This window comes from Salvelinus fontinalis, chromosome 26, assembly GCF_029448725.1.
Source record: "Salvelinus fontinalis isolate EN_2023a chromosome 26, ASM2944872v1, whole genome shotgun sequence".
NCBI lineage: Eukaryota > Metazoa > Chordata > Actinopteri > Salmoniformes > Salmonidae > Salvelinus > Salvelinus fontinalis.
Window position 1 is genome coordinate 2,057,022 of NC_074690.1, and position 16,762 is coordinate 2,073,783.

Here is a 16,762-nt window from a genome sequence, read left to right on the forward strand (position 1 = left end):
CCTCTCCACCAGAATCCCTCCCACCAGAATCCCTCCCCACCAGAATCCCTCTCCACCAGAATCCCTCCCCACCAGAATCCCTCTCCACCAGAATCCCTCCCCACCAGAATCCCTCCCCACCAGAATCCCTCCCCACCAGAATCCCTCCCCACCAGAATCCCTACCCACCAGAATCCCTCTCCACCAGAATCCCTCCCCACCAGAATCCCTCCTCACCAGAATCCCTCCCCACCAGAATCCCTCCCCACCAGAATCCCTACCCACCAAAATCCCTACCCACCAGAATCCCTCTCCACCAGAATCCCTCCCCACCAGAATCCCTCCTCACCTGAATCCCTCCCCACCAGAATCCCTCCCCACCAGAATCCCTACCCACCAGAATCCCTCCCCACCAGAATCCCTCCCCACCAGAATCCCTCCCCACCAGAATCCCTCCCCACTAGACTCCCTCCCCACCAGAATCCCTCCCCACCAGAATCCCTCCCCACCAGAATCCCTCCCACCAGAATCCCTCCCCACCAGAATCCCTCCCCACCAGAATCCCTCCCCACCAGAATCCCTCCCCACCAGAATCCCTCCCCACCAGAATCCCTCCCCACCAGAATCCCTCCCCACCAGAATCCCTCCCCACCAGACTCCCTCCCCACCAGAATCCCTCCTCACCAGAATCCCTACCCACCAGAATCCCTCCTCACCAGAATCCCTCCCCACCAGAATCCCTCCCCACCAGACTCCCTCCCCACCAGAATCCCTCCTCACCAGAATCCCTCCCCACCAGAATCCCTCCCCACCAGAATCCCTCCCCACCAGAATCCCTCCCCACCAGACTCCCTCTCCACCAGAATCCCTCCCCACCAGAATCCCTACCCACCAAAATCCCTACCCACCAGAATCCCTCCCCACCAGAATCCCTACCCACCAAAATCCCTCCCCACCAGAATCCCTACCCACCAGAATCCCTCCCCACCAGAATCCCTCTCCACCAGAATCCCTCCCCACCAGAATCCCTACCCACCAGAATCCCTCTCCACCAGAATCCCTCTCCACCAGAATCCCTCCCCACCAGAATCCCTCCTCACCAGAATCCCTCCCCACCAGAATCCCTCCCCACCAGAATCCCTACCCACCAGAATCCCTCTCCACCAGAATCCCTCCCCACCAGAATCCCTCCTCACCAGAATCCCTCCCCACCAGAATCCCTCCCCACCAGAATCCCTCCCCACCAAAATCCCTACCCACCAGAATCCCTCTCCACCAGAATCCCTCCCCACCAGAATCCCTCCTCACCAGAATCCCTCCCCACCAGAATCCCTCCCCACCAGAATCCCTCCCCACCAGAATCCCTACCCACCAGAATCCCTACCCACCAGAATCCCTCCCCACCAAAATCCCTCCCCACCAGAATCCCTCCTCACCAGAATCCCTCCTCACCAGAATCCCTCCCCACCAGAATCCCTCCTCACCAGAATCCCTCCCCACCAGAATCCCTCCCCACCAGAATCCCTCCCCACCAAAATCCCTACCCACCAGAATCCCTCTCCACCAGAATCCCTCCCCACCAGAATCCCTCCCCACCAGAATCCCTCCCCACCAGAATCCCTCCCCACCAGAATCCCTCCCCACCAGACTCCCTCCCCACCAGAATCCCTACCCACCAGAATCCCTCCCCACCAGAATCCCTCCCCACCAGAATCCCTCCCCACCAGACTCCCTCTCCACCAGAATCCCTCCCCACCAGAATCCCTACCCACCAAAATCCCTACCCACCAGAATCCCTCCCCACCAGAATCCCTACCCACCAAAATCCCTCCCCACCAGAATCCCTACCCACCAGAATCCCTCCCCACCAGAATCCCTCTCCACCAGAATCCCTACCCACCAAAATCCCTACCCACCAGAATCCCTCTCCACCAGAATCCCTCCCCACCAGAATCCCTCCTCACCAGAATCCCTCCCCACCAGAATCCCTCCCCACCAGAATCCCTACCCACCAGAATCCCTCCCCACCAGAATCCCTCCTCACCAGAATCCCTCCCCACCAGAATCCCTCCCCACCAGAATCCCTACCCACCAAAATCCCTACCCACCAGAATCCCTCTCCACCAGAATCCCTCCCCACCAGAATCCCTCCTCACCAGAATCCCTCCCCACCAGAATCCCTCCCCACCAGAATCCCTACCCACCAGAATCCCTCCCCACCAGAATCCCTCCCCACCAGAATCCCTCCCCACCAGAATCCCTCCCCACCAGACTCCCTACCCACCAGAATCCCTCCCCACCAGAATCCCTCCCCACCAGAATCCCTCCCACCAGAATCCCTCTCCACCAGAATCCCTCTCCACCAGAATCCCTCCCCACCAGAATCCCTCCCCACCAGAATCCCTCCCCACCAGAATCCCTCCCCACCAGAATCCCTCCCCACCAGAATCCCTCCCCACCAGACTCCCTCCCCACCAGAATCCCTACCCACCAGAATCCCTCCCCACCAGAATCCCTCCCCACCAGAATCCCTCCCCACCAGACTCCCTCTCCACCAGAATCCCTCCCCACCAGAATCCCTACCCACCAAAATCCCTACCCACCAGAATCCCTCCCCACCAGAATCCCTACCCACCAAAATCCCTCCCCACCAGAATCCCTACCCACCAGAATCCCTCCCCACCAGAATCCCTCTCCACCAGAATCCCTACCCACCAAAATCCCTACCCACCAGAATCCCTCTCCACCAGAATCCCTCCTCACCAGAATCCCTCCCCACCAGAATCCCTCCCCACCAGAATCCCTACCCACCAGAATCCCTCCTCACCAGAATCCCTCCCCACCAGAATCCCTCCCCACCAGAATCCCTCCCCACCAAAATCCCTACCCACCAGAATCCCTCTCCACCAGAATCCCTCCCCACCAGAATCCCTCCTCACCAGAATCCCTCCCCACCAGAATCCCTCCCCACCAGAATCCCTACCCACCAGAATCCCTACCCACCAGAATCCCTCCCCACCAAAATCCCTACCCACCAGAATCCCTACCAACCAGAATCCCTCCCCACCAGAATCCCGAACCCACCAAAATCCCTACCCACCAGAATCCCTCTCCACCAGAATCCCTACCCACCAGAATCCCTACCCACCAGAATCCCTAACCACCAGAATCCCTCTCCACCAGAATCCCTACCCACCAGAATCCCTACCAGCAGCAGCAGCTCCAGGCTGAAGTTTTCCCTAGACCTGTGGTTCCCAACATTTTCTTAACTGTACCACACCTTAATATTTAAAATTCTGCGGCACGCCTAAATGTCCTAATTTATGTATTTAGTGGTAATGACCTTCCATCTCATCTGATCCATACTGCAAATCATCTCTTTTCTGTGACAACCATTTTTATATATTAAGTAGGGTTCATGAAAAAATATTAATGATAGTTAATTTGTGTATCCCTTTAGGAGCATCCCACAAATCTGCACCAGATAAAACATTTTAGCTCTGGTAAAATACACTGTATTGTTGGCTGAATGTCCTTTGGGTGGTGGACCATTCTTGATACACAAGGGAAACTGATGAGCGTGAAAAACCCAGCAGCTTTGCAGTTCTTGACACAAACTGGTGCGCCTGGCACCTACTACAATATCCCGTTCAAAGGCACTTCAATCTGTTGTCTTGCCCATTTACCATCTGAATGGCACACACACATACACAATCCATGTCTCAAATGTCTCAAGACTAAAAAATCCTTCTTTAACCTGTCTCCTGCCCTTCATCTACACCGATTAATGTGGATTGAACAGGTGACATCAATAAGGAAGCATAGCTTTCACCTGCATTCACCTGGTCAGTCCTAATGTTTTGTACACTCAGTGTAGGTCCTCAGGTCTGAACGGTTTGGGCTACAGACAGGGGGTTTATGCATTGTAAAGGTGCAACCACAGACACAAAGTCATGCTCTGTTTGTTTCAATGGCAGAGGCTGTGGTTCAGCTAAGACCAGAGACATACAGTACCAGATGGTACAGCTAAGACCAGAGACATACAGTACCAGATGGTTCAGCTAAGACCAGAGACATACAGTACCAGATGGTACAGCTAAGACCAGAGTACCAGTCAAAAGTGTGGACAAACCTGCTACTCATCACAGAGTTTTTCTTCATTTTGACTATTTTCTACATTGTAGAATAATAGTGAAGACATCAAAACTATGAAATAACACATATGGAATCATGTAGTAAATAGAAAAGTGTTAAACAAATCTAAATATATTTTATATTTGAGATTCTTCAAATAACCACCCTTTGCCTTGATGACAGCTTTGCACACTCTTGGCATTCTCTCAACCAGCTTCATAAGGTAGTCACCTGGAATGCATTTCAATTGACAGGTGTGCCTTGTTAAAAGTTCATTTGTGGAATGCCTTTCTACAGTCTAGAAAATAGTCAAAATAAAGAAAAACCCTGTAATGAGTAGCTGTGTCCAAACTTTTGATTGGTACTGTATATGAAGAAATAAAACCTATTCAGACTTGCCTGTGCTAATGGTTTTCACAGACAAAGTCAAAAGATCCAAATCTCTTTGCTCGTGATACGCGCCTCTCAAGTGATCCAAATGTAAACACAGCCTGAGAACACTGGATTTCAAACAACCACACAGATGTAACACCATGTGACGTTTACTGTCTTATCTGACCTCCACTAGTGCTCCCAAGGCAACAGTCCAATGTGCTTTCCACAGGTCACGTTTATCAGTGAGAGATTATATTATCAAGATTAGGAGAAGTTTTGTGGCACACCTGAGAGTTCCTCAAGGCACACCATTTGGGAACCACTGACCAGAACTAGGATCAGCTGTCCCCTCACCTAATCCTAACCTAAATCATTAGTGGGGTTTAGGGCTGTTTAACACCAGGTTCTACAACATCAGGGCTGGTTAACACCAGGTTCTACAACATCAGGGCTGGTTAATACCAGAGCTGGTTAACACCAGGTTTTACAACATCAGGGCTGGTTAACACCAGGTTCTACAACATCAGGGCTGGTTAACACCAGGTTCTACAACATCAGGGCTGGTTAACACCAGGTTCTACAACATCAGGGCTGGTTAACACCAGGTTTTACAACATCAGGGCTGGTTAACACCAGGTTTTACAACATCAGGGCTGGTTAACACCAGGTTCAACAACATCAGGGCTGGTTAACACCTGGTTCTACAACATCAGGGCTGGTTAACACCAGGTTCTACAACATCAGGGCTGGTTAACACCAGGTTTTACAACATCAGGGCTGGTTAACACCAGGTTCTACAACATCAGGGCTGGTTAACACCAGGTTTTACAACATCAGGGCTGGTTAACACCAGGTTCTACAACATCAGGGCTGGTTAACACCAGGTTCTACAACATCAGGGCTGGTTAACACCAGGTTCAACAACATCAGGGCTGGTTAACACCAGGTTCTACAACATCAGGGCTGGTTAACACCAGGTTTTAGAACGTCAGGGCTGGTTAACACCAGGTTTTAGAACATCAGGGCTGGTTAACACCAGGTTCTACAACATCAGGGCTGGTTAACACCAGGTTTTACAACATCAGGGCTGGTTAACACCAGGTTCTACAACATCAGGGCTGGTTAACACCAGGTTTTACAACATCAGGGCTGGTTAACACCAGGTTCTACAACATCAGGGCTGGTTAACACCAGGTTTTAGAACGTCAGGGCTGGTTAACACCAGGTTTTAGAACATCAGGGCTGGTTAACACCAGGTTCTACAACATCAGGGCTGGTTAACACCAGGTTTTACAACATCAGGGCTGGTTAACACCAGGTTCTACAACATCAGGGCTGGTTAACACCAGGTTTTACAACATCAGGGCTGGTTAACACCAGGTTCTACAACATCAGGGCTGGTTAACACCAGGTTCTACAACATCAGGGCTGGTTAACACCAGGTTCAACAACATCAGGGCTGGTTAACACCAGGTTCTACAACATCAGGGCTGGTTAACACCAGGTTTTAGAACGTCAGGGCTGGTTAACACCAGGTTTTAGAACATCAGGGCTGGTTAACACCAGGTTTTAGAACATCAGGGCTGGTTAACACCAGGTTTTAGAACATCAGGGCTGGTTAACACCAGGTTTTACAACATCAGGGCTGGTTAACACCAGGTTTTAGAACATCAGGGCTGGTTAACACCAAGTTTTACAACATCAGGGCAGGTTAACACCAGTTTGCCCACACCTACTGAACCAGGATATCACATCTCTGAAGTCTCTACTGAACCAGGATACCACATCTCTGAAGTCTCTACTGAACCAGGATACCACATCTCAGAAGTCTCTACTGAACAAGAATACTGCATCTCTGAAGTCTCTCCTGAACCAGGATACCACATCTCTGAATGTCAGAGTCGTGTGTGTAGGTGGCAGGGAAGTCAGGCGCAGGAGAGTCAAACGGAGTGTAGAATTGAGTTTTTTAATGAAAGTCCAAATACATGCTCCATAACACTAATAAGAAACGAACAAACAAATATGGGTACGAAGACCCATCGCGCACCTATACACATAAAAACAATACTAACAAGAAACAATCTCTGACAAAGACATGAGGGGAAACAAAGGGTTAAATACACAAGAGAATAATGGATGGGATTGAAAACAGGTGTGTGGGAAGACAAGACAAAACCAACGGAAAATGAAAAATGGATCGATGATGGCTATAAGACCGGTGACGTCGACTGCCGAACACCGCCCAGACAAGGAGAGGCAACGACTTCGGCAGAAGTCGTGACACTGAAGTCTCTCCTGAATCAGGATACCACATCTCTGAAGTTTCTACTGAATCAGGATACCACATCTCTGAAGTCTCTCCTGAACCAGGATACCACATCTCTGAAGTCTCTACTGAACCAGGATACCACATCTCTGAAGGATACCACATCTCTGAAGTCTCTACTGAATCAGGATACCACATCTCTGAAGTCTCTACTGAACCAGGATACCACATCTCTGAAGTCTCTACTGAACCAGGATACAACATCTCTGAAGTCTCTACTGAACAAGAATACTGCATCCCTGTGCCGGAGACCCGATCCAGGCTGACCATTTGTGATCTGTCTCCCCCTCTATATTCTACTGTCTGAATATAAAAATGAAAGATTTTTTAATCTTCTCTGCTATTCAACAACAGTCCTGTCCTAAAGTAGTATGGTTCAGAACACAAAGTGTTGCCTTCTCGTGATTAATGCTGGAACAGCTGCTTCATAGCCATCTCACCGCGTACGTACAGCACTTTACATTGAACCGATCAATAGATGTGATTGATGTCTTACTAATGAGACGCCATACTGTCCTCAGAGGATTCCTGCATCCCAAACGGCATACTATTGCCTCTATAGTGCACTACGTTTGACCAGAGCTGGTCTGAAGTAGTGCACTATACTGTATAGTGAATAGGGTGCATTTTGGGGTTGAAGACCTGGTCAGCAAACAGCTGATCTGTTGCTCTGGTCTGACGTCTATCAATCAATTAATCAAATGTGTTTATAAAGCCCTTTTTACATCAGCCGATGTCACAAAGTGCTTGTACAGAAACCCAGCCTAAAACCACAATACAACAAGCAATGCAGATGTAGGAAATAACTATGTAGAAAGGCAGGAACCTAGGAAGAAACCTAGAGAGGAACCAAGCTCTGAGGGGTGGCCAGTCCTCCTCTGGCTGTGCCGGGTGGAGATTATAACAGTACACGATCTTCAAACGTTCATAGATGACCAGCAGGGTCAAATAATAATAATCACAGTGGTTGTCGGGGGTGCAACAGGTAAGCACCTTAGGAGTAAATGTCAGTTGGCTTTTTATAGCCCAGCATTCAGAGTTAGAGACAGTAGGTGCGGTAGAGAGCGAGAGTTGAAAACAGCAGGTCAGGGACAAGGTAGCACGTCCGGTGAACAGGTCATGGTTCCATAGCCACAGTTAGAACAGTTGAAACTGGAGCAGCAGCATGCCCAGTTGGACTGGGGACAGCAAGGAGTCATCAGGCCAGGTAGTCCTGAGGCATGGTCCTAGGGCTCAGGTCCTCCGGGAGGGGAGGGAGACAGAATTAAAGGGAGCATACTTAAATTCACACAGGACACAGGATAAGACAGGATAAATACTCCAGATATAACAGAATGACCCTAGCCCCCCGACACATAAAATATTACAGCATAAATACTCAAGGCTGAGAATAGGAGGGGTTGGGAGACACTGTGGTCCCGTCCGACGATGCCCCCGGACAGGGGCCAACCAGGTAGGATACCACCCCAACCAAAGCACAGCACCCACACCACTAGAGGGATATCTTCAAGCTTACTACCCTGAGACAAGGCTGAGTATAGCCCACGAAGAAATCCCCCACGGCACGAACCCGAGGGGGGCGCCAACCCGGACAGGAAGATCACGTCAGTGACTCAACCCACTCAAGTGACGCACCCCTCCTAGGGACGGGATGGAAGAGCACCAGTAAGCCAGTGACTCAGCCGCCGTAATAGAGTTAGAGGCAGAGAATCCCAGTGGAGAGAGGGGAACCGGCCAGGCAGAGACAGCAAGGGCGGTTCGTTGCTCCAGTGCCTTTCCGTTCACCTTCACAGCCCTGGGCCAGACAACACTCAATCATAGGACCTACTGAAGAGATGAGTCTTCAATAACTTCTGATGGACACCTGCTTTAAATGTTCCTCAGTCAGTTTCAAGATGGCGGTGACTATATATAAATCTCTATCAGAGCATGTGTCCATTTGTCTGAATGGGTAGACAGTTAGAACCTCTTGCAGGGCATTGAGGAGTGTACACTCTAAACATGTGTGGTTCAACAAGGGTTAATCTATGATCCTCAGAGTTCTTCGAAGAACCTTAGGTTTTTGGCCCTGAACATGGCACCCAAAAGGTTCTTCTAAGAACCCCATAGGAGGTGGGGTTCATCGAGGTGCCTCCTTAGTTGGTGGGGGGTTCATCGAGGTGCCTCCTTAGTTGGTGGGGGGTTCATCGAGGTGCCTCCTTAGTTGGTGGGGGGTTCATCGAGGTGCCACCTCAGTTGGTGGGGGATCTTGCAGGAACCTCCTTAGTTGGTGGGGGATCTTGCAAGAACCTCCTTAGTTGGTGGGGGATCTTGCAGGAACCTCCTTAGTTGGTGGGGGATCTTGCAGGAACCTCCTTAGTTGGTGGGGGATCTTGCAGGAACCTCCTTAGTTGGTGGGGGATCTTGCAGGAACCTCCTTAGTTGGTGGGGGATCTTGCAGGAACCTCCTTAGTTGGTGGGGGATCTTGCAGGAACCTCCTTAGTTGGTGGGGGATCTTGCAGGAACCTCCTTAGTTGGTGGGGGATCTTGCAGGAACCTCCTTAGTTGGTGGGGGATCTTGCAGGAACCTCCTTAGTTGGTGGGGGATCTTGCAGGAACCTCCTTAGTTGGTGGGGGATCTTACAGGAACCTCCTTAGTTGGTGGGGGATCTTGCAGGAACCTCCTTAGTTGGTGGGGGATCTTGCAGGAACCTCCTTAGTTGGTGGGGGATCTTGCAGGAACCTCCTTAGTTGGTGGGGGATCTTGCAGGAACCTAAGTGCCCAACTGAAACATTGTTACTTGAAAGGACAGCAGGTGCGAGCACTTAACTGAAACATGTAAAGAACTCCATAATCTAAGGTAACGTTTGTCCATTAAAAGATTTAAATGTATATTGATTTTATGATGATACCATCTGTCATTTTATATTTGTACAAATGTTTCTAAAACAGAAAATGGACACAATTCAATAGATATCAATCAACAAAGAGGTAAGATTATGTAGTCTATTAGAATATGTAGTCTATTAGAATATGTAGAATATGTAGTCTATTAGAATATGTAGAATATATAGTCTATATGAATATGTAGAATATATAGTCTATATGAATATGTAGTCTATTAGAATATATAGTCTATTAGAATATGTAGAATGTGTAGTCTATTAGAATATAGTCTATTAGAATATGTAGAATATATAGTCTATTAGAATATATGAATATATAGTATATTAGAATATGTAGAATATGTAGTATATTAGAATATGTAGAATATGTAGTCTATATGAATATGTAGAATATATAGTATATTAGAATATGTAGAATATATAGTCTATTAGAATATGTAGAATATATAGTCTATTAGAATATGTAGAATATATAGTATATTAGAATATGTAGAATATATAGTCTATTAGAATATGTAGTCTATATGAATATATAGTCTATTAGAATATGTAGTCTATTAGAATATATAGTCTATTAGAATATGTAGTATATTAGAATATGTAGTCTATTAGAATATGTAGTCTATATGAATATATAGTCTATTAGAATATGTAGTCTATATGAATATGTAGAATATGTAGTCTATTAGAATATGTAGAATATATAGTCTATTAGAATATATAGTATATTAGAATATGTAGAATATATAGTCTATTAGAATATGTAGTCTATATGAATATATAGTCTATTAGAATATGTAGTCTATTAGAATATATAGTCTATTAGAATATGTAGTATATTAGAATATGTAGTCTATTAGAATATGTAGTCTATATGAATATATAGTCTATTAGAATATGTAGTCTATATGAATATGTAGAATATGTAGTCTATTTGAATATGTAGTCTATTAGAATATGTAGTCTATTAGAATATATAGTCTATTAGAATATGTAGTCTATATGAATATGTAGAATATATAGTCTATTAGAATATGTAGTCTATATGAATATATAGTCTATTAGAATATGTAGTCTATTAGAATATATAGTCTATTAGAATATTTAGTCTATATGAATATGTAGAATATATAGTCTATTAGAATATGTAGTCTATTAGATTATGTAGTCTATATGAATATGTAGAATATATAGTCTATTAGAATATGTAGAATATATGAATATATAGTCTATTAGAATATGTAGTCTATTAGAATATGTAGTCTATTAGAATATGTAGAATATATGAATATATAGTCTATTAGAATATATAGTCTATTAGAATATGTAGTCTATTAGAATATGTAGTCTATTAGAATATGTAGTCTATATGAATATGTAGAATATGTAGTCTATTAGAATATGTAGTCTATTAGATTATGTAGAATATATGAATATATAGTCTATTAGAATATGTAGTCTATTAGAATATGTAGTCTATTAGATTATGTAGTCTATATGAATATGTAGAATATATAGTCTATTAGAATATGTAGTCTATTAGAATATGTAGAATATATGAATATATAGGCTATTAGAATATGTAGTCTATTAGAATATGTAGAATATATGAATATATAGTCTATATGAATATATAGTCTATTAGAATATGTAGTCTATATGAATATGTAGTCTATTAGAATATGTACTCTATTAGATTATGTAGTCTATATGAATATATAGTCTATTAGAATATGTAGACTATATGAATATGTAGAATATATGAATATGTCGTCTATATGAATATGTATGAAATATGAAACTCAATAAGAAATCACTTTATTATGAAGCCAAGATCAATAATATAAAGAATGATGGAAAAAAACTTTGTAGTATTTTAAAAGAAATTACTTAACTGAAACATGTAAAGAACTCCATAATCTAAGGTAACGTTTGTCCATTAAAAGATTTAAATGTATATTGATTTTATGATGATACCATCTGTCTTTTTATATTTGTACAAATCTTTCTAAAACAGAAAATGGACACAATTCAATAGATATCAATCAACAAAGAGGTAAGATTATGTAGTCTATTAGAATATGTAGTCTATTAGAATATGTAGAATATGTAGTCTATTAGAATATGTAGAATATATAGTCTATATGAATATGTAGTCTATTAGAATATGTAGAATATGTAGTCTATATGAATATGTAGAATATATAGTCTATATGAATATGTAGTCTATTAGAATATGTAGACTATGTAGTCTATATGAATATGTAGAATATATAGTATATTAGAATATGTAGAATATATAGTCTATTAGAATATGTAGAATATATAGTCTATTAGAATATGTAGAATATATGAATATATAGTATATTAGAATATGTAGAATATATGAATATATAGTCTATTAGAATATGTAGAATATATAGTCTATTAGAATATGTAGTCTATTAGAATATTTAGTCTATAAGAATATGAAGTCTATTAGAATATGTAGTCTATTATATTATGTAGTCTATATGAATATGTAGAATATATAGTCTATTAGATTATGTAGTCTATATGAATATGTAGAATATATAGTCTATTAGAATATGTAGTCTATTAGATTATGTAGTCTATATGAATATGTAGAATATATAGTCTATTAGAATATGTAGTCAATTAGATTATGTAGTCTATATGAATATGTAGACTATATAGTCTATTAGAATTGGTAGTCTATATGAATATGTAGAATATGTAGTCTATTAGAATATATAGTCTATTAGATTATGTAGTCTATATGAATATGTAGTCTATTAGAATATATAGTCTATATGATTATGTAGTCTATATGAATATATAGTCTATTAGAATATGTAGAATATATGAATATATAGTCTATTAGAATATGTAGACTATATGAATATGTAGAATATATGAATAAGTCGTCTATATGAATATGTATGAAATATGAAACTCAAGAAGAAATCACTTTATTGTGAAGCCAAGATCAATGATATAAAGAATGATGGGAAAAAACTTTGTAGTATTTTAAAATAAATGATGGTCAGAAAGACACATTCAACTCCATCTTTCATCAAATTAGATGGCTTATTCATCACAAAACCATTTGATGTTACCAATTATTTTTATGATTATTTCACTGGCAAAGTGGGCAAACTTAGGCAGGAAATGCCCACGACAAACAGTGAGCAGTTATATTCATGTATAAAAAAACTAATAATGAAAGAAAAGCAGTGCACGTTTGAATTTTGTTAAGTTAGTGTGGGAGAGGTGGAAAAATGAGTGTTAACAATCAATAATGACAAACCTCCTGGCATTGACAACTTCGATGGAAAGCCACTGAGGATGGTAGCTGACTCTATAGCCACTCCTATCTGTCATATGTTTAACCTGAGCCGAGAGAGAAGTCTTTGTCCTCAGGCCTGGAGGGAAGCCAATGTCATTCCGCTACCCAAGAGTGGTAAAGCGGCCTTTACTGGTTCAAATAGCAGACTTATCAGCTTGCTGCCAGCTCTTAGCAAACTGTTGGAAAAAATTGTGTTTGACCAAATACAATGACACAAATGACTGATGACTGGTTGAAAGAAATTGATAATAAGATTGTGGGAGATATACTGTTAGATTTCAATGCAGCCTTTGATATTACTGACCATAACCTGGCATTTTCAACCTCGCGTCCCACCTGGCCAACATCCGGTGAAATTGCAGAGCGCGAAATTCAAAAATACCAAATTCAAACATTTAACATTCTTGAAAATATATGTGTTAAACATCCAAATAAAGCTTAACAAAGAGCTGGAGTCAGTTTTGGAATGAGTGGCCAGTAATAAACTGGTCCTGAACATCTCTAACACTAAGAGCATTGTATTTGGTACAAATCATTCCTTAAGTGCTAGACCTCAGCTGAATATGGTAATGAATGGCATGGCTGCTGAACAAGTTGAGGTGACTGAATTACTTGGCGTTACCTGAGATTGTAAACTGTCATGGTCAAAACATATAGATTTAATGGTTGCAAAGATGGGGAGAGGTCTAGCTGTAATAAAGAGATGCACTGCTTTTTTGACACCACACTCCAAAAAGCAAGTTCTGCAGTCTCTAGTTTTGTCTAATCTTGATTACTGTCCAGTTGTGTGGTCCAGTGCTGCAAGGAAAGACCTAGTTAACCTGCAGCTGGCCCAGAACAGAGCGACACGTTTTGCTCTTAATTGTAATCAGAGGGCTAATATTAATACTATGCACGCCAGTCTCTCTTGGCTAAGAGTTGAGGAGAGATGGACTGCATCACTTCTTTTTATAAGAAACATTAATGTGTTTAAAATCACAAATTTTTGCATAGTCAACTTACACACATTTCTGACACACACACTTATCCCACCAGACATGCCACCAGGGGTCTTTTCATAGTCCCCAGATCCAGAAACAAATTCAAGAAAGTGAACAGTATTATATTGAGCTATTATTGCATTGAACTCCATTCCATCTCATATTGCTCAAATAAACAGCAAACCTGGTTTCAAAAAACAGATAAAGCAACACCTCATGGCTCTACTCTATTTGACCTGGACAGTTTATGCACCTACCCACACCACAGTTTTTATTGCGTTACTGGGAATCTTAGCAGAGGTAGACATGCTCAGGTTATTTTTATTAGTTTAGGGTGAGCTGCACACAGTGGACTTCCTCCTAGGGCACATCGGCCTCAGTGCTAACAGTATAACTTTGGTTCATTGGCACATGACTACTGCATACAATAGCCGTAAGATCAGCAGAGGCATTCAGGGCAGGCCTCCGTCTACTCCACTACGAGATGAGGATGAGGATGAGGAGGAGAAGCAGATGGAGATGACTTCCTCGGTAGGTAAGTCCCAGGTAACACAGACCATTAAAATACAGACAGATGAAGAGTCCCAGGTAACACAGACCATTAAAATACAGACAGATGAAGAGTCCCAGGTAGCACAGACCATTAAAACACAGACAGACGAAGAGTCCCAGGTAACACAGACCATTAAAATACAGACAGATGAAGAGTCCCAGGTAACACAGACCATTAAAATACAGACAGATGAAGAGTCCCAGGTAACACAGACCATTAAAATACAGACAGATGAAGAGTCCCAGGTAACACAGACCATTAAAACACAGACAGATGAAGAGTCCCAGGTAACACAGACCATTAAAACACAGACAGATGAAGAGTCCCAGGTAGCACAGACCATTAAAATACAGACAGATGAAGAGTCCCAGGTAGCGCAGACCATTAAAATACAGACAGATGAAGAGTCCCAGGTAACACAGACCATTAAAATACAGACAGATGAAGAGTCCCAGGTAGCACAGACCATTAAAATACAGACAGATGAAGAGTCCCAGGTAACACAGACCATTAAAATACAGACAGATGAAGAGTCCCAGGTAACACAGACCATTAAAACACAGACAGACGAAGAGTCCCAGGTAACACAGACCATTAAAATACAGACAGATGAAGAGTCCCAGGTAGCACAGACCATTAAAATACAGACAGATGAAGAGTCCCAGGTAGCACAGACCATTAAAATACAGACAGATGAAGAGTCCCAGGTAGCACAGACCATTAAAATACAGACAGATGAAGAGTCCCAGGTAACACAGACCATTAAAATACAGACAGATGAAGAGTCCCAGGTAACACAGACCATTAAAACACAGACAGATGAAGAGTCCCAGGTAGCACAGACCATTAAAATACAGACAGATGAAGAGTCCCAGGTAACACAGACCATTAAAACACAGACAGATGAAGAGTCCCAGGTAACACAGACCATTAAAACACAGACAGATGAAGAGTCCCAGGTAACACAGACCATTAAAATACAGACAGATGAAGAGTCCCAGGTAGCACAGACCATTAAAACACAGACAGATGAAGAGTCCCAGGTAACACAGACCATTAAAACACAGACAGATGAAGAGTCCCAGGTAACACAGACCATTAAAATACAGACAGATGAAGAGTCCCAGGTAACACAGACCATTAAAATACAGACAGATGAAGAGTCCCAGGTAGCACAGACCATTAAAATACAGACAGATGAAGAGTCCCAGGTAGCACAGACCATTAAAACACAGACAGATGAAGAGTCCCAGGTAACACAGACCATTAAAATACAGACAGATGAAGAGTCCCAGGTAACACAGACAGATGAAGAGTCCCAGGTAGAACAGGCCATTCGATTATGGGATACATCCATCAGGCCCAAGCAGCGTCCGGCAACAGGATTTTCACCCTCAACAGTTCCCTGTGTGTATCAAGAATGGTCCACCACCCAAAGGAAATCCAGACAACTGGACACAACTGTGGGAAGCATTGGAGTCGACATGGGCCAGCATGCCTGTTGAATGCTCATACAGATAATTGTATATGTGTGGGGTACAGAGATGAGGTAGTCATTCAGAAAATCATTATTATTGCACACAGAGTGAGTCCCAATGCAACTTATGTGACTTGTTAAGCAAAAATGTTAGACCTCAACTTATTTAGGCGTGCTGATGATTCATATTGAGATGTGATGATTCATATTGAGATGATTCATATTGAGATGTGATGATTCATATTGAGATGTGATGATTCATATTGAGATGCTGATGATTCATATTGAGATGCTGATGATTCATATTGAGATGTGATGATTCATATTGAGATGATTCATATTGTGTTGCTGATTTTAACCTGTATTCTACTGGGGGATGTGATGATTCATATTGAGATGTGATGATTCATATTGAGATGATTCATATTGTGTTGCTGATTTTAACCTGTATTCTACTGGGGGATGTGATGATTCATATTGAGATGTGATGATTCATATTGAGATGATTCATATTGTGTTGCTGATTTTAACCTGTATTCTACTGGGGGATGTGATGATTCACATTGAGATGCTGATGATTCATATTGAGATGATTCATATTGTGTTGCTGATTTTAATCTGTATTCTACTGGGGGATGTGATGATTCACATTGAGATGCTGATGATTCATATTGAGATGATTCATATTGTGTTGCTGATTTT